Genomic DNA, 16,699 nt, shown 5'->3' on the forward strand with positions numbered 1-16,699 from the left:
TCAGATATGAGTAAAGTAAGAAATCAAAGTAAATGAATTGGTAAAGAAAAATAATTCTAAACTGTTGACATTTATAACCAAAGTGAGGCTTCTGAGGTTAAGATGGAGTGGGGAGAGAGAAAATGTTAAAGGAATAGGTGGTGGGAAGAAGAAAAATAAAATATAAACAACAATGATGATATCACACATAGACTGAAGATGTTCATAAGGGATAATTATACTGTAGATTGTGAGATCCTGGTCTTAAATCTGGCTGTTTGAGTTTTAACATTTAATTTTATTATTATAAAACTTCTTTCATCATCTGTATAATGTGTTGATACCTACTATAGCTACAGGATCTTATCAGATTTATTGAATGAATAAAAATGATTTATAAGAAAATAACTGCACTAGGTACTAGAAAATAACTGTACTAGGTCTACCACATTAAGCAAAAATCATAATCTCAAATTTGGCAATGGACTCATGACACCAAAAGGATGAACAAAAAATAAAAAGAAAAAATTTGTAAGTTAACTCATCAAATTAAAAAATGTTTGTACTTCCAAAGATACAGTTGAGAAGGTGTCAGTACAACACACAGAGTAGAAGGAAATATTTGCAAATATGTGAGGGTCTTGTATTCAAAATTTTAAACACCTCTTGTAACTCAACAATAAAAAGCCAGTCCAACTAAAAACTGTGTACAGGGGGACATACAAGTGGCCAGTAAGCACATGAAAGATATTTGACCTCATTAGTCATTAAAGAAATATAAATCAAAACCATAATGACTACAATCTCAAAGTCCCATAATGAGTACTGAGATTGTAGAGAAATTAGAACCTTCAAACTGCATGTGAGGATATTAGTTTAAAAACTAGCCTGGATTTCCTCAAGTTACCATTTGCAATTCCATTCCTAGATTGCTGCCAAATGAAACTGTAGGGCCAAATAAAGTTTTAAGTGCTTATGACAACTCTATTCGTAATTGCCAAATGGGTAGAAATCCCTTAATTGCTCATCAACTGAATGGATAAACAAAATAAAGTATCTCCGTGCAGAGTATGGGTAATGAAGCATAAATACATGCTTAACATGGATGGACCTTTAAATCATTATGCTAAGTGAAAGAAACCAGTCACAAAAGACCAACATGTATGATTGAATTTATATGAAATATCTGGAATAGGCAAATCTGTGTAGATAGAAGGTAAATTAATGATTGCCCAGGCTTGGCCAAATGGTGGTTCAGTGGAGTGATTTCATTACCGCTTGAGGTAATGAAAATGTTCTAAAATTGTCATGGTCATATCTTTGAATATACTAACACTTTAAATGGATGAACTTTATAGTACATGAATTATATTTCAATAAAACTGCTGTTTTCAAAAGTAATTTAAAACCCATTAGCAAGCCTCATTTCTTTTAGGTCTTCTGCACATATAGCCCAGGTCTTGGCCTAGGTTCTATGGGAAAGCTCCATCTTCAGAGCTTATTTTCTTCCACATGTAGTTTCTTCCCTTCTAGTATACTATCTTACAAATTCTGCTTGTTTTGGTGGCCCTAAATTCTCGTTTCTGCCTCTTGTGTTTATTGGGACTACCACGTTCTGCTGAGATTCCAGCTGGATCTGCTGAAGTCAGCACATTTTCCACAAAGGGGCTGACTAACTTTGGGACTCACCTTGTAGTGTTCCTTAGAGTGATCTCAAACTTATATTACCTGTTGTCCAGTGTCACTTATAATGGTTTCTTAAAGCAGTACCTATAATATAGTACTTGACCTTTCTGCTATTCCTTCATATCTGGAAGAGGAAATACTTTATATGCATATACACAATTATAAATGTTTAAATTATATCCAAATGTTTTGCCTACAAAAATTAGCAATAATAATTATTTAAGAATATATTTTATTGGCACATTCTAAAATTGATCACTAGAAATTAATTTTAAATATTTCTACTCAACTGCCCTGTCACTTCATAGTACTTTTTTCTTTTTACATGTTCTGAAAGTAGATGTAGTGTTAAGATGGAAATTACTGCTGATATTAGAAAGATTTTTGAAAATATTAATTTTCCTGTAATTTTGTGGAAGTGAACAAAATACTTATTATTTATTTATTTTTTAAAAAAGATTAATTTATTTATGCATACAAGAGCTGGGGTATAAGCCAGAGGTGCAGGGGGTGAGAGGACCCACCAGAGACAGAGTGGGGAACATCACAGGCAGATTGACTGAAATACACTGCTGAGGGGAGCCGCGGGCGAGACAGGAAAGGTCTGCCTCGCCATGTGAGTCGCTCCCTGGCTGGGGATCGAACTTGTGCTGCAACTGTGGCTTGCTTCATAGTGCTGATGCTTAACCCCTTGTGCCACCAGGGACGCCCCCAAATACCTATTTTTTTAAACTTACTAATTTTATTATAGTTTTGAAAAAGTTTTTATTTCTTTGCTCTGTTTAGGCAAATTTTATTTGTGTTAACTGAGTATTGACATCTTTATTCTAATAGCTTCATGCTTTTCTCATCTTAACAGTTTTTCAGTGTTTCCTCATCCAATTAATCCTTCACTATTTTAATAGTCTGAGGTTCTCCAGGGAATTTAAGTTGTGTAATTGCCATTTATTTAGAGTTTCAGCATATTATTTTCATGTATCTTTTTTTGATTGACATTTAACTTCTCAGATTACTCACATGTAAGATCATATTTGGCAGCTGCATAGCTATGCCTGCTTTGATTATGTTAGGCCAATATGGTCTTTCACAGGAAAACGAGATCATTAGGATAGTCTAATTAACACTTGTAATGTTCTAGGGCATTAAAATTAAATGATACAAAACTGTCGAGTTGTTATCGCATTGCTTTCCTCATTCATGATATCCCAGAGTTTCATTATTGTTATTCACACATCCTTTTGATTGAATTTATTGGAAAGCCATTAAATTGCTATCCAATCCATCATAATCAATGATGATAGATAACTACATATTTCTCCATTTTCTGCTTTATTCATATTGCTACTAAGTGAATTCTACATCAGGATTAACTGAAAAAATCCAGTTAAATATAAAGGGATATAGTGTGACACAAACGCTATTTCTGTTATTCTCTCTTTTAATTTTTGGTTATCTTTAGATATGTGGAACTCTCCCATTTCTACAAGGAAAATTTAGTGTCAACTCATATTTTAAAAAAGCTTTACAAAATATAAATGGATATAAATGAATGCTAAACCACCAGCAAAATCCAATTTCATTATTGCTTTGTAATTATAACTAATTTTCCTATACTTTTAATTTCATTTGCTCTGGACATCAGTTTATTCATTTGTAGGCTGACTACTATAAACTAATTCTACAAATAAGGAAGATGAGGTTGAGAGTACCAACAGCATTTGAACTTTGAGATTAGAATATAGAACCTGACTGCAGACCAGAGTATTTCCACTAAATTGGATAGTTCAGGTTATCACCATTGGTAGATAAGATAAATGGCTTTCTTCTGGTGGAATAAGTAATCATTTAGAAAGAACATGAAAAAAAGCATGAACTTTGATTATAGACAGAGATTTGTATGAAAGCTTTATCAGTTAACCTTGATCAATATAATAATATAGTAAGTTTAATGGTAACAGAATGGAAAAATTTACTTAGAGCATCTGATAGGACACGGCTGAATTGGTGGTGGGAATCTCATGGGGACTACACCTAAGAGGAGAAAGCATACATTGTACAAAAATGAAGAATGATGTAAAATATATATAGAATAAAATTTTAAAAAATTTAAAAAGCATCTGGCCAAGCACAAACATTCAAATCAATACACACACACTGTTTTTTTTGAATACTTTTTTTTTAATCATAGATAATTCATGAGGAGTGTGTTAAATTTTTTGATTCTACCAGTTTTGATGGATGTAACAAGTCAGAGGAAGAAGTAAAAAGCTCAACTTTTTACTTTTAAAAACATAACTCCAATCTATTGTCATATAAGTATAGTCACACATTGTGTATGACATTCCATTATATTGTTAGAGTAATTGGATTCACATTAATAAATTCAAATGTGGATCAATAAAAATTTGTATCAGGTATGAGCCTGATAAGGGATAAGGTAATGAAAATGCAGACAAAAATATTTTCTTCATGAAAAATAATTCCAGTGGTATACAGAGGTGATAATCACACCTTGCTCGTTATATGTTATGTGGTAATACTTGCTTTCTGATGTGAAAATTTAAACTGGGCCCTCTTCATGCAGATATTTACATAGAGAGAAACTTGATGAGTCCATATAGCTCTAAATTTTGTGTGACATGTCCATTCTGGTACTCACAGTTCTTTTAGTAAACACAATTATATTATTTTTAATTTTAAGGGTAATTGAGCTGTTGCCCAGGGAAAAATAATTTCATAATGAACAAACCATTCCAATATATATATATTTTTTTAACTTTTCACCTTTTAAATTAAAAAAGTCATTGAATGCTGAGAATTGGACTGGAGATTCTGCTGTATTCAGTTTACCCTTCTAGTCAATAAAAAATATTTCTAACTTAATCACAAAAGTGAAGAGTAGAATAGCTATGGGCAAGAAAAAATAATAAAAACACACATTAATTTAGCAGTATATGGAACAATAGGAAGTAGCCAAATAAAAAGTGTATAAACATTAGATGAAGCAACTTTTTTTAGAGTGTTTTACTAACAAAGAAAACAGTTAATGTTTTTCTTTGTTTCTGCCTTTTACCTCTCCCTCTCTTGCATTGCCTTCATGATGTGTTATCTAAGATGTGTACAAATGCTTAAAGATTTAAATGAACTTCATCACAGTTATCTAACATTGTTATTCTTACATGCATTGGTAGGAATAACATTATATACTTACTGTGTAAATAAGGATTTCTTACTAGGATGATTAAGGATTTACAATATACCTGGAGAAGAGGTGAGGATTAATTTTAAAGACAATTTTTTATTAATTCATATTTTGTGTCATACTTAAATTTACTGCAAGTTGCCAAATTCCAACAAATGTATTGGCATTTAAATAAATTTCTCCATGAACTAGCCCCAGGACTCCCAATAGTGCATAGACTCATTGGTAATATCTCTCTACAATATGGCTATTTTGGTCTAAAGGTATTTTTCTCAACAACCTAGACTAGCTAGATTAGTAAATAAAAGTGCATTTCCTCAGTGTTTTTTTTGGGGGGAGAGGGATCAATGTCATTGCAAATAGTCAGTAGATTCATTTGAATACTAGTAAAAAATATATTAGAGTTTAACATTTGCCATGTACAATACTGAACATTTTATCTGAATTTCTTCATTTAATCTTTATGACAACATATAAAGTATATGATAGCCTCCTCTTTTTCAAAGATGAGAAAACTGAGCCTTAGGGAGATCTCTAATAAGTAGAGTCTGAACTTAAATTAAGCTTGTCCAGAGCCACTTCTAACCAGCCACTTCTAAACCAGTACTCTATTATCAGCAATAACTGTAAATGGAACATATATTTTCCATAATCCTATTTTTCAATTCTATTATTCTTCTGGTTATTTATTTAAGATTTATTTATCTATGCATACAAGAACTGGGGTACAGGCCAGAGCTGGGGGAGGGTGCAAGGAATTCACCAGAGACAGAGTGGGGAGCAGAACAGGCAGATTGACTGAAATACACTGCTGAGGGGAGCAGTAGCGGGCAAGACAGGAGAGGTCTGCTGTGCCATGTGGGTATCTTCCTGGCTGAAAATCAAACTTTTATGCTGCAGAGGCTGTGGATAGCTTCATAGTGCTGTGCTTAATCCCTTGCACTGCCAGGGAGGCCCTTCTTCTGGTTATTTAAATATAATTTTATTTATAAGGACCGAGTTAAGAGCAGCTGTCAAGGGTAAAAGAGCAATGTTTTTTTATAGTAAAAAAGGGACTTGAAAATTTTGGAAACTATAAAATTAGAAGCTGATAATACTGATTTTGGGGTAATTGGCTCAGAACTGAATCCTATGAGCACTACTCTCACTTAAAAAACTCTTTATGGCTGTAATTTCACCGTCACTGGCCATCTAGTATATGTAAGTTTTTGTCTTAAGAGACAGCTGAGTCATGCAAGATGGCTGCAGAGTGAAGATTTAGCTGGGCTCTCTCCTCCAGACTGGCACAACAAAACTGATGCCAAGTAAAGCCAAAAGCCCCTGAGGAAAACACTGGTTATCAGTGCACACAACAGGGGCATCAGCCCCACTGAGAGGGGGTAGGAAAATCTCTAAGTGACCTTTATTTAAAGTAATAATGGGACAGTACAACCCACAAGAAGGGGGAGCCCTTGCACTGTAGCTTCCCTTACAGCTATTGACTTGGGGACATGCCAACATCAGGGCTTCTAAGACCTGGCACTGTACTGGATTAGGGGTGCATGTGCAGGCACGCAAGTCAGAAGGTGCATTACTGGAGAGCAGCAGAGGTGTGGGCACAGAGCAAGGACTACTGGCTTAAGTCTGAGTATCATAACACATCACCTGTAGCCTGCATCTGGCCAGAGAAACTGGACTTTCTTATAGAAGTTGAGGTCCAGATACTGAAAACACCTTCCACCTCCCACCCAGGCTGAGATATCCAAAACACTGTGACCCCCTACTCTAAGCTGACATACAAAAAAACACTCCTCCACTCTCCTCCCCAAACACTTCACAGCAGGAAGTTCAATTTCCTGAGCCTTACTCAAGTGATCCTTCAACACCTATTACCCAGTCCTCTTTTACACCAATGATCTCTCACCAGTATCAACCCCCTGGGTCCCTAAACCCTGGAAAAATCTGTCCTCCTAAAAGCCATACAAAATAAAAAATATGTAGACAAGAGAACACTGTACAATTGTCAGAACAATAAAAGCCCTAAAAGGAGCCCTGACTCAATGGAGTTGTGGAGCTTGACAGAGGGGGGATTTAGGCAACAGTCCTAGCAATGCTGATGGAACTTAAAAAAAAAAAATGGAGAATATAAAATAACAGACTAAAGATGATGAAAATGTGTCAGCTACATTCAGAAGTAATGAAGTAAAGAAACATGGCTGATTTCAAAAATACAGTTGAGGTCCTCAATAGCAGAAAATCAGAGGCAATGGAGAGAATTAATGAGCTTGAAAAAATGTTGGAGAACCCAAGAATAGAAGAAGGCAGAGAAAAAAAGAATTAAATCGAAAACAGTGTAAGAGCTCTCTGGAACAACTTTGAAATAAATAATACCCATATTGTGGAGATCTCAAAAGGAAAAAGAGAGGCATAGGGAATCTATTTAAAGAAGTAATCTCTGAAAGAGATGGAGAAGTTCGAGCACTAGAATGGAAATATAATTTCAATCACTTGTAAAATAAAATTCTGAAATTTCTCAATGTGATAGAAGCAAATCTTTTAAATATATCTTATTTGTAGTCTTCTGTTTGCTTGTGGTTGTGTCTATAAATACAGTATATGAAATGCTTAAGTATATTTTGGGCATAAATATGTACACATTAGGAAGCTGGAAACATTATATAATTTTGTTATTATGTTGGACTACTTGTACATCACTTTATATTGGAATTGGGTAGAACAGAATATAAATTTCTCAAAAACAAATTAAATAATTACATGTATGTAATTTCCTGACCTACCTTAAGCTTCATTTCAAATATATTTTTGATGTTTTCTTGGGTTAAGGAACAATCATGGAGTCACTGTTTAAATTTTCATTTTTGTGTTAATATAGATTGAATCTTCAGAAACTTGAGTCTACCTTTTATGTGTGTCTGATATTAAGACTATAATATAGAGGCTGATTGCCTGGATAATGTATTTTATAAAGCATGTTAAAATGTGTCACTTTTCTTGTTTGATAGTAAGGCATCCTTTGCCTACATATTAGGTAGTAAGATGACATAATTTAAGATTTTATTCCATTAAGATAGATTGGATTAGATAAACAGCTTACTCATGTATTTGTTCTTTCAGTCATTTAGCTGACATTTGTTGAACACTACTGTGATAAATAAGACAGACCCTGATGTTGAACTCTGGAGTACAGACAGTAATCCTATCATTATCGGGTCAATGATAGACCTAACAAGTGTCTTTCAGATTTCTTTTCTGAATATTACTGTATATGGCTTGTAGCCTCAACCTCATTCCTTTCTGCCAACTTTTTTCCCTCCCCAACATTGCTGTAGGAACTTGGTGTGAATGCAAGAACCTGGCAATACCTCATTTCAGCTGTACTGGAGGTTTTTTGTTTTCTGCTTCAGAATTTTTCCACCATACCTGCAAGAGACATCCGCAAAAACCCTCTGATTAATGGTCAGCATTGGAAGAATGAGAGTTGCCACTTTGTAAGTCTAGACAATTGGGATGTGAATGAGTTAATAAATGCCATTCTTTTTCAATCCATAGGCAGAGAAATTTGAGGTTCTGAATTGGTTCCTCTGAAGGAACCATTCTATTTGAGCATGTCCCAAAATAAAATATTTGTATGCAAGCCCTCTAAGTCTCTGCAAATAAGGAAAATCCAGGCTAGCAGAGTTAGTATTAAAAGCAGTATGGCAGTATTTTTCTGTAAGACATCAAAATGGGATTCTGGAAGTAGTAATTAGTTGTTTTATAATGTGATCAGCACCCAACACTTGTGGCAGGTGGTAGGGTGATAACCCCTTGGCATGCAGTAGCATCAGTATAATTAAGATTTTAATTGATGGTGGATTGGGAAGAGGTGTAACTGTGGAGTTGGCTGGATTTAGAAACTTTGAAAAAGATAATGACAGATACAGTTTTGTCATTTATTAATTCAAACCTATAAAATTCAGAAAGCCTCCTTGGTGGTGTTTAAAGAAAGCTGTATCACCTGCAGTCAATGTATACTTACTGCCTTGCCCCAGGGTTGTGTTAACTCCTCTGTTCTTTAAACATTATAGTCTGAAGACCAAGTTTCATGGTATTCTGCAGAAAATCATGCTGGTTTATTGGGCTAATTGGACATGTTGAGTGGCACAAGGTGAGAGAGGAAATCCAGAATGATTCAGGGACTTGTCATATAGGTAAAATATGTAGAAGTCTTGTAAAAAGACTGCACTTGTGAGGGAGTCTATTTAGATTTTGAGATGAGCTATAATGTATTTGGAAATATTTATCTGACCCATTTATTTGTGACTTAAAAATTGGCTAAGTTCAAATGGGGACAAGAGCCAGGTAGGACTTTGAACCAGCTTATCAGCACCCGGTGATCTGGTGGCTGTCCTTCGGAATGCAGCATATGTACTGAAGTAATGTTGTGTACTATGCACCATTTCTATAACATGATATTTGGTGCTGTGTACTTCGTTGCCACATCTACATTTTTCTTTAATTGTGCTCTTTGAGTTATTCCAAGCAGGTTGATAGGTACAAAGAATCATTTAATTAAAATCATGTACACGTCACATAAAAATACAATTAAAGCACTTCTCCCATCACATTCTTCTACCTCCTCCTCTGAGGCAACATACTTTTTTGCAATTTTTTCACTCCAAAGAATGACTTAATAGTCTAAATTATTTACTAAGCAGTCACTAATACTGCTTTGGATGTTTCTATACTTTACCTAAATGCTATCTGTGCTGTTGGCTCCTTTTTGCTATGTGACTTTTCTTTGCTTAAAATAATAACTTTGATTTATTTATGTTGACACTAGTAACTATTTTATTCATTTCTTACTGCTATGTAGCATTTAATTACATGGATCTGCCACTTTTTATTTATCCATTCCCCTGTCATAGACATTTAATCAAGATCTGAGTTGTTCTTATACCTTTTTTTCCTGTTTTTCAGGAAAGTAAAGAGCTTTGTGGCTTATGCCCATTAAGGAGTATTAAATTATTTACTTTTGTGAGAGCTGCTTCCACGAAATACTGGGGCATAGGCCAACCACTGTTAGTGTCTGAGTGCAGGCAGAGAGGAAGAAAGCAAGGCCTGGTAGAACCATTACAAGTCTCAGAGTGAACTGGTTTGTAGAATTTGAAAGTGGTTGTATGTTTTAGGAGAATCCTTGGCCTACTCTCAGGAGACGTTCCCTTCATCATTGCCACGTTTTCATGATGAAAACTTCAGCATTCTGTTATGCTAATGAAATTCAATGTGAATGAATATGAAAAACTAGAAAATTTCTAGCAGGAGTAGTTTCTCAAATAATTTTCTCCTTACATACATCTTACAAATGAGGAATCTAAGTCTTAGAATAGTTAAGTGATCCTCTCAGAACAATGGAGTTTTTCAGAGGTAAAATGAGATTTTAACTTAAGTCTTTGGAAGCTTTATGACCTCTGTCCAAGCCATCTTCACATGGCATCTGGGTACCACAGCTTGAATCCCCAATCTGGGCCTTTGTCAGATGTATTTTATGAACTCACTTGCTTCCATTCCCTGTTTTTATCATTCATTTCTTAATATTCTAAATTCTTAATATTCTTAATATTCTAAATTAGGGTTGTTGTTTTTTTTTTTAAATCTAAGCAACTGCCACAAAATCTAGAAATAGGATTTACTAACTCAACTATTATACTTCCCCTAAGCCAATACCTACCAGGGACCAGCAAATTTCTTAGAGTAAAAGAATTCATTGGCAACACTTGATAGTGTGTGTTTTGTTTGTTTTATGTGAGGACTCTGCTCTGGATTTTAATATAGAGAGTTGGCAGTGGAAAATTTGAGATTTAGACAATATTATAAAAGAGTATAAAATGGCACATTATATTGGAAAATGCAGTTTAACCTTTCAGCAACCTTTTCACTAGAATTTGAAAAAAAAAGCAGTTGGCTAATCCACAGTGCAACTAGTACTAGCTGTCAAATGGGAATAAAGTGTATAATTTAATGTCATATATATTCAAATTCCTGCCTGCTCAAGTCAAATGATTTAAAATGGTATTATTGTTGAAATATCTTTCTGATGAATAAGTATTCGAGCTGAGTAACAATATTTGGTAATTATGGTAAGAAACTGAAATTGAGTGCAGATGTACTAGTTTTATAAGAATGAAATGTTAGCAAAGATTCCATTAGTTGGAATATTTTGTATCCATTAAATACCCATTAGTTTGGTATTTCCCATAATTTCCTCTTTTTCCTCCAGATTGTGCTCCCCAGAGAGCCGGAGAGTAAAGTAATAGAGATATGCCCATAGAGTCTAGCTTTTTGTAAGGCTAAGAAATGACATGCTTCTGATTTTAATTACTCTAAAATGAGATAAAAAATCTAAAACAGCTTTCCAAGCTGTGATCTATACATTATTTAGCGGTATAATACCTGGTGTTATATGACTGATGTGCTCTGGGGTCCAATGTTTGGGGAATTCTTATTTAAACAAAGTTAAGCATATGTTATCCGAAAAGTTTTAATATGCATCTGTGAATTTCCAAGACAGAGGTGTGTTAGGTAGCATTTGTCTTTTTTAAAGGAATTGATATTTGGAAGGGCCATCCCCAGAATGGTACAGTGCTCAGGACAATTTTTAGAAGGTGGCGAAAGCATCCTACCTACTAATACATTCCTGTAGACAAAGTTAAAATGAACATGCATTCATTCAAGTTCTATAAATGAGTGTTGAAATGTGGACACTGTATAAAATACTAACTTAAAAGTCAAATCAATGCATTACATAATGGGATGAATTGGCTGCTGTATTAAATGTAGAAAACTGATCTGGCAATTATTAAACTGTTTTGATTCATTATAGTTTAGTTGTTAAACAGAAGACACCCTCAGGAAAGTGACTGCTCTTATCACACATTCACCACTGTCAAGTTATGTGTGCAAAGTCAGCAATTCCCTTTTTATCATTTTCCTTTTAACAGTGATTTGATATCTGACTGTTTAGAATCTGCTTTTCACACTCTGTCTTTGTAAACAACAAAATAAACACATGCTTATGCATGCTCTGTGAGTCTGTATTTAGAGAGTAGTATCCCCACCAACTCTCTTGGTTCATGGGATGATTGGGTCCTTCATAAACCAGCTATGTAGTACCAGATCTTGAAAATCAGAAACTAGTGTTGGTGAGTATCTTTTCTTTAGAAGTCTCTTCGAGTCATGGGCTATCTACTTTTTAATAGCAGGAGAATCTTTAAATCTTAGAACTAAGAGTAATATTCATTGCATCAGATTCATTGCAACCTAGAACAGTGGATTCCAAATGTCATCTCAAACATGTCATTTTTTTGTTCAGTGTTATATTGTTCTGAGTTTTTATTCATAGTTAGATGATTTCAATATTTGAAATCCAACCAAACCTTTAATGCCAGAAAAGTTCTTAGTTTTTATAAATGAGTCATGGGTGTTTTAAAACAATGTTTGTTCTCTACTGATTGCTATGTTCTGTGTATAACCATTTGATCAAAATGTCAACTGGGTTGAAAAATATTTTTTATCTTTACTGTCTCCTTTATCTTTGCCCTATCATTATATTTGAACTGTCAGTCAGCTTTATTTGTATTAATTTTTGTTGGTGTAACTTTGGTTTATTAAATTGTATATGATATGAATGTATAGGTGCACACCTCTTCAGATGTATGTTACCATGCTGCATCACCACCAAAGCACCAGTAATCTTTGCTACAGTCCTCTTTACTTCTCTCCCCATCCCCATTTATGTCAGTAAACACAATTTTTCTTTGATTCTTCCAGTTTTCCTTTTTTCTCCATTTTTAAACACTTCTCTAGATATTGACTTTATTCTTTCATGTACTATAATTTTTAAAGCTGCCTTCAGGAAAGGACTTGATCTAGAAGAAAACACATTTTCCAGGTTACTTTCATTTCAATTGGAGAATAAATTTTACCAAATATAAATATATTTATAGCTGAGTAACAATATTTTAAGAGTATTATATTATCTCCTTCATGTCCATTAAATGATACTGCACAGCATCTGCTATACACAGTGTTTCTATTTCCCCAAAATTTATGTTCAATTACTAACCCTCAAGGGAGGGTTATAGGAGACAGGGCCTCTGGGAGGTCCCTCTTGAATGAACCCCAATGAGTGAAATTAGTGCCATTATACAAGTCCATGAGAGAGCTTGCATCTCCTGTCTGCTCTTTATCATGTGAGGATATTCATGATAACTATCCCCTTTTGCAACCCAGAAGATGACTCTCACCAAAACTGTCTAAGTCCCAGTTTCTGTTGGTGCTGTGATAGTTTATGTATCTCTGAATTTCACAGTCCATGGTATGCTTTACTTCAATACAAAGCTCTCATGTCTGACAACTTTTGCTGTCATCATCCTGTTTTTGATCATGCCTCATGTTCTGAATTGTCTTATGTGGTGTTCTTGTCTAAGTGGTAAGCAGACAAAAATTTCAATTTCATTTTTCAAGTTGAAGACATCAATTCTTGTACATAAATCATCCCTATTGAGTTTAATCTAGCTTTACAATGACTCCATTATCTTTGAAGCAATTGAACTTCAAAAATTGATTCCAGATCATCTGAGTTGTGTGAAAGGAATGTTAACAGGAAGACAGCATTGATTAAATGTTTCATAAAAATAAATCCAATGAATAAAACTAAAAACATTCTATGTTAAACTTCACTCATGCAAGGACAGCTTGAAAAAGAAAATGCCCATTGGCAATAAGCCACATTGTTTTCCAGAAAATACAATGTAGAGCACCATCTCATGTAAAGATTTTAAAAACAAAGCTGCAAAAATTATCAATATGGCCTCGAAGAATCTGGCACTGTGATACTCAATTCTTTTGTAAATACATGTTTAGACTTTAATCAACTGGTAAATCTTTCTATCGTCTATATACTTCATTTTCTTATTGATGATTTACATTTTACATATTCTTCAAAGTTTGTTATTCCATTAGATAAATAAAACAACCACCAAAAGAAAATTGAAAAAAAAAAAAAAAACAGGAAGATAAAAAGATATCACCTACCATTCAAGTCTTAGTGCATCTATTTTTGTTTTTTTCTTTTAGGCAAATTTGTGTGATTTTAATATCCTACTGTTATTCTGATATACAGATTTAGTCACATTTTATTATTTTTACATTTTTTTAAAGATTTATTTATGCATACAAGAACTGGGGTGTAGGCCAGAGGTGGCGCGGCTGAGAAGATTCACCAGAGACAGTGGGGAGCAGATCAGGCAGATCTACTGAAACACACTGCCAAGGGGAGCAGTGGGGGAGGCAGGAGAGGTCTGCTGAGCCATGTGGATTGCTCCCTGGCCTGTGGGGGATGGGCAGTGGCTAGTGATAGATTGATAGTGCTGAAATAACCCCTGCGCCACCAGGGATAATAGAGGCATTATTTATTTATTTATTTATTTGTTTGTTTGGTTTATACATGCACTGGGTACAGTCAGAAGAGAGGGAGGGTGAGAGAATTCACCAGAGCCAGAGTGGGAAGCCCAGCAGGCAGAAGGACCGAAGTACACTGCTGAGGGGAGCAGCGGGCTGCAGGAGAGGTCTGCAAGCCATGTGGGACCCTCCTCCGGTGGCCGGGGAGCAGTAGGGGATCGAACCAGCATCGCAGAGGCCGCAGGCAGCTTCGCAACCCAGTGCTCAACCGTTGCACCACCAGGGAGGCCCTAAATTAATGCCATTTTAATGAATCAGTATGATGAGTAGGAAATCTAGCTCCTTTTCCATTGATTCCTTAAAAGTCTGAAATTTACTCAGTCTGTAAGAAAGTGAATTTGAAAGCCATGCTCTGTAGAGCAAGCCCTAGTTCTAAATTCATTTGCCACCACTGTGGTGCTGTGGCCTCTTCCAACCACACAGTATTCCTTTTGATTAACAATCATTCACAGCATGAAAATCTTGGTTCATCAAATCTTGCTGAAGTCTTCAGCACCATGTGTAGACCAGTATAATCTTTTGACTCATGTGATTCTCTAAGAGAAAATTTTATTAACTCTTTTCTGAAAAATGGTGTTTGAATGCCCCAAAGGATTCATGAAAAACTTGAGATGAAAGGGACAACAATCTGTTACTGTATCAGCTGGCTGAGTCATCTCCCAAAACACTAGGTGACTTTTTTTTAAATGTTTTTCCTGAAAGAGTGAAAAACAACATGAAACTCAATTCTTATTGGATGGTTTACATATATTTTATTTTTTAGATTATTTTGAGATAATTATTGATTCATGTGCAGTTGTAAAACACCATACAGAGATGTGTATATATTTTTGGTTGATTTTCAATGTTCTTTAGTATATACTGATTATATATGTATATATTTACATGTACACTGATTTATATATATTTTAACAACATATATTACCTAGAAAATTATTATGTCTATTGGATATTGGCGTAACTCTGCTGTAAATATGAAAAGATTTATCTGAACTTATTTTCATTGACCCTGAAGGATCTTAGATATAGATAAAAAGGAGAAAATACATTTTTTGTAATAACTTGAGTCATTTATTTTAATCAATGCTTAGAACATACAGTTGATTATATTCAGATAAAAATTTGTAGTCGTCTATATTTTTGTTGAATTATAGATGTTGTGTAATCAATGATTTGAAAATCAGATTCCAAATATAATTTGTTTTTATGATGCTATTCTAAGTTTTTTAATCAACCAACATTTAACGATTTTCAGTGTTCACACAGAATATTTATTAGTTAATAATAATACAGAGTATCATATGAAAGTTGCAGCCTTCAAAACTTGCATAATTAAAATTTTGCAAAATTTGATATTCATCCTTGGGAGGATATTTGTGTACTTTCAGTTAAATTGGCATTGCCATGTGTCTTAAAGCATAAACACAGCTGGCAATTAAAATTCATGATTTTTTTATTATCATAAATTTGCATTATTTCAAATTGTATATAAAACAAGGTCATGTTAATATCTTCATATCATACTATATCAAAATTTTAAATTTCATGTAAGTATAAAGTGCAAATGTAGATTTTGTATTTAAAATTTTAGTGTTAATTTATTTGTTCTCTTTTGTTAATCTTTAAAAACTATCAAAATAGTTTCTGCTTTTAATTTTCCTCCAATTAGGAGAATTCTTGATTAGAATCTAGCTATCCTCCTGCATATTAATAAGATTTTTTTGACTGCTATGTCAAAAACCCAACCTGAAACTTCTGAGTGAAAAGAAAAATTTGTAGAAAGCATATGGTTATTTTGCACCTAACTAAAGGAGGTATTGGGGCAGGTGGATCCCAAGGAAAATTAGAAACAAGGATTTAAACCACTTCCAAGACAAGACTTTTCAGTGTTAGCCCATAAGATATAGTTCTCTGTGTGAACTATATTCTTTTGTAATTTTGCATTGCTTGTTTAGAAGACTGGAAAGGAATCAGTCACTCATAGGTAAGCCTTCTATTTCATGGTTCTAATAATTAAACTATCACTGATTTTCATTACTAAGTGATAAACCAAAAATAAACTGAAGACCCTTTGTAACTGGACTGGATTGCATCAAATGCCCGCATTTTGTGTCAATTAGCTTTATCAGGAGAGGGGATTCCTTGTATCAGAAATACAACATATCTCTGGATATAAAGAGGGAAACATCTTTTGTAAGTCTTACTGTGTGCCAGATACTATAAAAAATCTATCAATGGTGTATGAGTGTTTTTTTCCTCCACATTCTTGCTAATACTTGTTGTTTCTGGTCTTTTAGATATGGGGCATATCTCACATGTGTGAGGTGGTAT

The sequence above is a fragment of the Talpa occidentalis genome, unplaced genomic scaffold (genome assembly GCF_014898055.3).
Source record: "Talpa occidentalis isolate TD23 unplaced genomic scaffold, MPIMG_talOcc4v2.1 talOcc4.6, whole genome shotgun sequence".
In the NCBI taxonomy this organism is placed as follows: domain Eukaryota; kingdom Metazoa; phylum Chordata; class Mammalia; order Eulipotyphla; family Talpidae; genus Talpa; species Talpa occidentalis.